An 8,860-nucleotide genomic window follows, 5' to 3' on the forward strand; every position below is an offset into this window, starting at 1 on the left:
CCGAATTCCCTCACTCACCATGCCTGCCTTCCCCTCACTCACCGTGCGTACCTTCCCTCACTCACTGTGCCTGCCTTCCCTCACTCACCATGCCTACCTCCCCTCACTCACCGTGCCTGCCTTCCCTCACTCACCATGCCTGCCTTCCTTCACTCACCATGCCTGCCTTCCCTCACTCACCATGCCTGCCTTCCCCTCACTCACCGTGCCTGCCTTCCCTCACTCACCATGCCTGCCTTCCCCTCCCTCACCGTGCCTGCCTTCCCTCACTCACCATGCCTACCTCCCCTCACTCACCGTGCCTGCCTTCCCTCACTCACCATGCCTGCCTTCCCTCACTCACCATGCCTGCCTTCCCTCACTCACCATGCCTGCCTTCCCTCACTCACCATGCCTGCCTTCCTTCACTCACCATGCCTGCCTTCCCTCACTCACCGTGCCTGCCTTCCCTCACTCACCATGCCTGCCTTCCTTCACTCACCATGCCTGCCTTCCCTCACTCACCGTGCCTGTCTTCCCTCCCTCACCATGCCTGCCTTCCCCTCACTCACCGTGCCTGCCTTCCCTCACTCACTGTGCCTGCCTTCCCTCACTCACCATGCCTACCTCCCCTCACTCACCGTGCATGCCTTCCCTCACTCACCATGCCTGCCTTCCCTCACTCACCAAGCCTGCCTTCCCCTCACTCACCGTGCCTGCCTTCCCTCACTCACCGTGCCTACCTTCCCTCACTCACCATGCCTGCCTTCCCCTTCCTCACCGTGCCTGCCTTCCCCTCACTCACCGTGCCTGCCTTCCCTCACTCACCATGCCTGCCTTCCCTCACTCACCATACCTGCCTTCTCCTTCCTCACCGTGCCTGCCTTCCCCTCACTCACCGTGCCTGCCTTCCCTCACTCACCATGCCTGCCTTCCCTCACTCACCATGCCTGCATTCCCTCACTCACCATGCCTGCCTTCCTTCACTCACCATACCTGCCTTCCCTCACTCACCGTGCCTGCCTTCCCTCACTCACCGTGCCTGCCTTCCCTCACTCACCATGCCTGCCTTCCCTCACTCACCATGCCTGCCTTTCCTCACTCAACGTGCCTGAATTCTCTCACTCATCATGCCTGCCTTCCCTCACTCAACGTGCCTGAATTCCCTCACTCACCATGCCTGCCTTCCCCTCACTCACCGTGCCTGCCTCCTGTCACTCACCATGCCTGCATTCCCTCACTCACCATGCCTGCCTTTCCTCACTCAACGTGCCTGCCTTCCCTCACTCACCGTGCCTGCCTTCCCTCACTCACCATGCCTGCCTTCCCTCACTCACCATGCCTGCCTTTCCTCACTCACCGTGCCTGCCTTCCCTCACTCACCATGCCTGCCTTCCCTCACTCACCATGCCTGCCTTTCCTCACTCAACGTGCCTGCCTTCCCTCACTCAACGTGCCTGCCTTCCCTCACTCACCATGCCTGCCTTCCCCTCACTCACCGTGCCTGCCTTCCCTCACTCACCATGCCTGCCTTCCCTCACTCACCATGCCTGCCTTTCCTCACTCACCGTGCCTGCCTTCCCCTCACTCACCGTGCCTGCCTTCCCTCACTCACCATGCCTGCCTTCCCTCACTCACCATGCCTGCCTTTCCTCACTCAACGTGCCTGCCTTCCCTCACTCACCGTGCCTGCCTTCCCTCACTCACCATGCCTGCATTCCCTCACTCACCATGCCTGCCTTCCTTCACTCACCATGCCTGCCTTTCCTCACTCACCATGCCTGCCTTCTCCTCACTCACCGTGCCTGCCTTCCCTCACTCACCGTGCCTGCCTTCCCTCACTCTCCATGCCTGCCTTCCTTCACTCACCATGCCTGCCTTCCCTCACTCACCGTGCCTGTCTTCCCTCACTCACCATGCCTGCCTTCCCTCACTCACCATGCCTGCCTTTCCTCAATCACCATGCCTGCCTTTCCTCACTCACCATGCCTGCCTTCCCTCACTCACCATGCCTGCCTTCCCTCACTCACCGTGCCTGCCTTCCCTCACTCACCGTGCCTGAATTCCCTCACTCATCATGCCTGCCTTCTCCTCCCTCACCGTGTCTGCCTTCCCCTCACCATGTGCCTGCCTTTCCTGTAAAGTGGGGCCAGTGGTCTAGGATGGTCTTCAGGTATTAGTGAAGTGGTCTGGGATGGTCTTCGGGTATTAAGGAAGTGGTGTGGGATGGTCTTCAGGTCTTATGAGAGTGGTCTAGAATTATCTTCAGGTCTAGAGGAAGTAGTCTAGGATGGTCTTCAGGCCTAGAGGAAGTGGTCTAGGATGGTCTTCAGGTCTTAGGGAAGTGATCTGGTATGGTCTTCAAGTCTTATGAGAGTGGTCTAGTATGGTTTGCAGGTCTAGAGAAAGTGGTCTGGGTTGGTCTTCAGGTCATACGACAGTGGTCTAGGATGATCTTTGGATCTTGGGACAGTGGTCTGAGATGGTCTTCAGGTCTTACGACAGGGGTCTGGGATGGTCTTCGGGTCTTAGGACAGTGGCCTGCGATGGTCTTCGGGTCTTAGAACAAGGGTCTGGGATGGTCTTCGGGTCTTAGAACAACGGTCTGGGATGGTCTTCTGGTCTTAGGACAGTGGTCTGGGATGGTCTTCGGGTCTTAGAAAAAGGGCCTGGGATGGTCTTCTGGTCTTAAGACAGTGGTCTGGGATGGTCTTTGGGTCTTAGAACAAGAGTCTGGGATGGTCTTCGGGTATTAGGACAGTGGTCTGGGATGGTCTTCGGGTCTTAGAACAGTGGTCTGGGATAGTCTTCTGGTCTTAGGACAGTGGTCTGGGATGGTCTTCGGGTCTTAGAAAAAGGGCCTGGGATGGTCTTTGGGTCTTAGAACAGTGGTCTGGGATGGTCTTCAGGTCTTAGGATACTGGTCTGGGATGGTCTTCGGGTCTTAAAACAACGGTCTGGGATGGTCTTCTGGTCTTAGGACAGTGGTCTGGGATGGTCTTCGGGTCTTAGAAAAAGGGTCTGGGATGGTCATCGGGTCTTAGGACAGTGGTCTGGGATGGTCTTCAGCTGAAGAGGATAAAAAGATAATTTAGTGAACCGATTTATTAATGGCAGAGAGAATGGCAGGGAGAACAAGGAGACTGGCAGGAGAACAAGGAGAGTGGCAGGGAGAACAAGGAGAGTGGCAGGGAGAACAAGGAGAGTGGCACGGAGAACAAGTAGAGTGGCAGGAGAACAAGGAGAGCGGCATGGAAAACAAGGAGAGTGGCAGGGAGAACAAGAAGAGTGGCAGGGAGAACAAGGAGATTGACAGGGAGAACAAGGAGAGTGGCAGGGAGAACAAGGAGAGTGGCAGGGAGAACAAGAAGAGTGGCAGGGAGAACAAGGAGATTGACAGGGAGAACAAGGAGAGTGGCAGGGAGAACAAGGAGAGTGGCAGGGAGAACAAGGAGAGTGGCAGGAGAACAAGGAGAGTGGCAGGAGAACAAGGAGAGTGGCACGGAGAACAAGGAGAGAGGCAGGGAGAACAAGGAGAGTGGCAGAGAGAACAAGGAGAGTGGCAGGGAGAACAAGGAGAGTGGCACGGAGAACAAGTAGAGTGGCAGGAGAACAAGGAGAGTGGCAGGGAGAACAAGAAGAGTGGCAGGGAGAACAAGGAGATTGACAGGGAGAACAAGGAGAGTGGCAGGGAGAACAAGGAGAGTGGCAGGGAGAACAAGGAGAGTGGCAGGGAGAACAAGGAAAGTGGCAGGGAGAACAAGGAGAGTGGCAGGGAGAACAAGAAGAGTGGTAGGGAGAACAAGGAGAGTGGCAGGAAGAACAAGGAGAGAGGCAGGGAGAACAAGGAGAGTGGTAGGGAGAACAAAGGAGAGTGGCAGGGAGAACAAGGAGAGTGGCAGGGAGAACAAGGAGAGTGGCAGAGAGAGCAAGAAGAGTGACAGGGAGAACAAGAAGAGTGGCAGGAAGAACAAGGAGAGTGGCAGGGGGAACAAGGAGAGTGGCAGGAAGAACAAGAAGAGTGACAGGGAGAACAAGGAGATTGACAGGGAGAACAAGGAGAGTGGCAGGGAGAACAAGGAGAGTGGCAGGGAGAACAAGGAGAGTGGCAGGAAGAACAAGAATATTGGCAGGGAGAACAAGGAGAGTGGCAGGGAGAGCAAGGAGAGTGGCAGGGAGAACAAGAAGAGTGGTAGGGAGAACAAGCAGAGTGGCAGAGAGAACAAGGAGAGTGGCAGGGAGAGCAAGGAGTGTGGTAGGGAGAACAAGGAGAGTGGTGGGGAGAACAAGAAGAATGGCTGGGAAAATAAGAGTGGCAGGGAGAACAAGAAGAATGGCAAGGAATATAAGGTGAGTGGCATGGAGAACAAGGAGAGTGGCAGGGAGAACAAGGAGTGTGGTAGGGAGAACAAGGAGAGTGGTAGGGAGAACAAGAAGAGTGGCTGGGAAAATAAGAGTGGCAGGGAGAACAAGAAGAATGGCAGGGAGAACAAGGAGAGTGGCATGGAGAACAAGGAGAGTGGCAGGGAGAACAAGAAGAGTGGTAGGGAAAACAAGGAGAGTGGCAGGGAGAACAAGAAGAGTGGCAGGGAGAGAGTACCTCTCAAATACTATATGAGTGGTGGGGGAAGAGAGGGAGTTTAGGGAGGACAGAGGCGGTAGAGTAGCTGAAGGAAGACTAAGTTAGGAAGGAAGTGAAGCAGATAAGGGGGAAGGGAGGGGGGCATAAAGGGAGGAGGGGTGAGAGGTAAATAAAGAGAAAGAGGAAGGAAGGAACGAGACGGAAGGAGAATGAAAAAGATGGAAGGAGACAGAAGGAAGATGAGAAAGATGGAAGGAAAGAGACAGAAGGAGGATGAGAAAGATGGAAGACAGGGACGTAATGAAGAATAGTGTTCTTTATTTTTTTTATCTTTCTGGTAAATTAATAAGTCACATAAGCAACACTTGGATATCTTCACTATCGGAACGTTTCGTTATCTCTGCAAACTTCTTCAGTCGAAATACAGAGGTAAAGTCAAACTGGAGACAGCCCAAATAGTGGAGAAGAATATACTAGATGAGCAGTCCCTCAGCCTTCCATCAAAGTGATCAAACCTATGGATCTGAAGGCTTACCAGTGCTGAGGGACTGATAACCTCACTATCTTTTTCACAGTTATATTTACAAGCAAGAACTGTTGTCCTACCTCAACTCATTTCAGACTCCAGCCTCAAGGTATCTTATCGCTTACTGGGTTGCAATCTACAACAGTCAACTAACACCCAGGTATGTAATGACTGCTAGGTAAACAGGGGGAGCAGGCGTAAGGGAACAAACGTAACGTTTTCAAGCATTCCGAGAATCGAACCACGGACCCTCAGAATGTGAGCTGAGGGCGCTACCAAGTGACCCACGGGACACACCTTCAATGCTGTGGGGGACTGAACACCTCATATTTACCTCTCCACCACTTCTGTTGTCTCCAATTTTAAAGTCATCTCTGTATTTCGACTGAAGAAGCCTGCAGAGCAGACAACACGTCTGTAATTTCTGTAATATCTTTTATTTATCTACCTGTCGGTATTGTAGATCACTAATATAATAGTTGATCGTTCTGTTGTTGATGTCATGCTGGGCTTAGTGTTGTCTGGTCCCTCACTAGGAGGATCCAGGACACGAGCAAGGAATGAAGCAGCTCTTAGTGGAGGGACAACAGGTGCTGCAGGTAAGCAGACTCCGCTAATTAATTATTGAGCTGGACTGGTGCTGGCGGCGACAAAACCTCCTGCCGGGTAACTGCGTGTCTTCACCGTACGTTGTGCGGGATAACAGGAAGAATAAAAAAGTCACAATACCGTGACTGGAACAAAACACAAATAACCTACACAGAGGAGAACGAATCTTATGACAACATTTCGGACCGACTTGGACCATTAATGACCCAAGTCACAAACTTCATTCTTCCATGTGCGGGTCATCTGTGTACAACAGGGAGGCTGGGTTCTTACTGCGCCCAGTACCCCAGATATAATATACATGTACATATGTCCAGTCCAGCATTTCACCATTATTTACTGAGTACTGAAGGCAGTAGCAGTATTGTCCACACACCTCGTATTCTGGAATCTCATTTATTGCCCCTGTAAATGTCCAACCCATTATCCTAACCACAGTCACCATTTCACTGCTCTAAAGACAGTCAGAGTACCTGTTGAAGACGCCTTAAACAGCGAAAATCTCACATAATAATTTCTCCTGCGCTCGGTAGACAATCCTATGCGACTCTTATGGTAATCCAACGAAAATAGTCAGAATATTACATATGAACTATTTTTGCATCGTGTATTGATCATCAAGAGGTAATTACAGAAAAAGGTTGACGAGAATTAAAATTAGTCCCCAGCAAGTCCACCAGATTATACGAGATCTCGGAAGTCGATAAACCGATTATCGGTAAGTTTGGTTATAGGTCAGCTGATTACCAAGAGTCTGGTTAGCTAGTGCTGTTAGTAGGTACCACCACTACGACTATTTTCACCCTAGTACTCGCTACGATCAATCACACTCAGTAACGCATTCATCAGTACCACAATCACCAACCCCAACTTCAGCAACCTCCAACACAACTATAACAATCACCACCACAACTTCAACAATCACCACAACTACAACAATCTCTACCACTGCCACAATCACCAGCAACACAATTACTACGATACAACTGAGCCGTGGGTCAAATAACCGTAGACTTGCATTTTTTTGTCTTAACAAATGCATCGACAACTACAGATAATAAAACAGGTCACTGGTAACTAAGCAAAACCGGCTGAGGAAGTGATATAGGTAGACTTACCTGCCTGAAGGCTGTGCGTGGATCTGCTGAACAGAGGAAGAATGGGTTACATCAGGTGACTGATGGCTGTACAAGGTTGACGGGATGTTTAATGGGGTTTAAAGCTCATCTACTACACGAAAGAGTCATTAACCCTTTAAAAAGCATATAAAAAGTAAACTAGCAGCATATATACGCAGAGAAAAATACACCTCTCGGTGAATATAAATCAAAGGTATACGCGGTATGGAAGAATACACACAGCAACAATAACAATATTTATTTAGGAAAGCTCTCCGCCACGAGTGAATTTAGTCCTGAGGAAGCCAACATTTGCTTTAATGTCATCTCTGAACGAATGTGTTCTTCCACGACGGATGCCTGAGATAAGTGTGTCGCTTCTAGGACGGAGGGAGGGATGCCTTGATGCAGGGTGAAGGGCTCTTGATTCAAGGAATCGAAGGCTACCCTTCCCTTCATTGGATCAAACCTGATTGCTTCATATTCCCGAGGCTGTGTAATCGTTATTATTATTATCATTATTTATTATTATTGTTATATTAAGAATCATATAAAGCCATCGGAATAAGATTTAACTAAACTAGAACCGGGGAAGGTAAGAGCGGTTCTAATCCCTTGGATCAAGATCCCTTCCCCATCATCAAGGCACCCCTCCTCTTCTCGCCTCGATGGCGCTGTGGCCACCAGATTTCTGCCCGAAATTGGCAAATGCAAATCATGGCTTTGCAATCAATCACACTCCCCGGCTCGGGGAGACCCTCTCAGCGGCACGAAAGTGCTTCTGGATGATTCTTTTTTATCAACAGTACAGAGAGACAAACAGTCATCTGATTACATAGGTGCTTCCAGATAATTATTTAGAACCCGTGATTCAGAGACAAACAGTAGTCTGATTACATAGGTGCTACTTCCCAATGATTTTCTTTACCATGATACAGAGATCAAGCGTTACCGGCTGATCCCTAGTAACACATACAGGCGTTTAGGCAAAGGTCCTAGCGTGAATTATTATTATTATTATTATTATTATTATTATTATTATTATTATTATTATTATTATTATTATTATTATTATTATTATTCACATGGAAATGCTAAGCCTCAGGGATCATGCAGAGACTGGAATGGAGTTTAATGAGATCTGATCTCAAGCAGTGTATATATTATCCAGACATTTATATATTTATATATATATATATATTTAGATATATAATATGTATATATATATATATATATATGTAGATATATAATATGTATATATATATATATATATATGTAGATATATAATATGTATATATATATATATATATATATGTAGATATATAATATGTATATATATATATATATATATATGTATATATATAATATGTATATATATATATATATATATATATATATACATATATATATATATACAATAAGTATCACAGTAAACAGGTGATTTCAGAACATGCAAAACAACCACTGTGAAAGAATAGAGAAATTCCAAGCGTTTTCGTGACTACTCACATTATCAAGGAACAATCATTGTTATAAACACACTCTGTGAACAATCTTCGGTATTTTGCATGACAGATGATTATCTACAGTCACCCAAAATACCCAGACCTTAAGAAACAATTTCAAATAAGCCTATATAATAAATTAAAATTTCCTTTATTAAATACTAAGTGAAGTGACTTAAGAGTCATTAACTTTTTCAAACACCATAACTCATTTCAAATTGCATCTTTTTTTTTTCTTGCGGCAAACATTTGCGGTTGAGCAAGACTGCGAGTCAGTTAATTAAAAAATGTGCAGAACAAGTAAAAACGTTTACAATCCCTGGAGCTTGACGCTAAAGTGATCTTGCAACATTCTCATCAGAGAATGTTGTTATTTGCAACTCATAACGTGACCTCGTAACATTCTCATCAGAGGATGTTGATTTTGTAACTTAAAACACATTCTCTGTTATTTGTGTTCAAAAAGGTATCAGCCCCAATACCAAACCTTGTGGCACGCCACTATGATGTATTTCAGTTTAGGACAGACAGCCGGATGAAA

The sequence above is a fragment of the Cherax quadricarinatus genome, chromosome 40 (genome assembly GCF_038502225.1).
Source record: "Cherax quadricarinatus isolate ZL_2023a chromosome 40, ASM3850222v1, whole genome shotgun sequence".
In the NCBI taxonomy this organism is placed as follows: Eukaryota; Metazoa; Arthropoda; class Malacostraca; order Decapoda; family Parastacidae; genus Cherax; species Cherax quadricarinatus.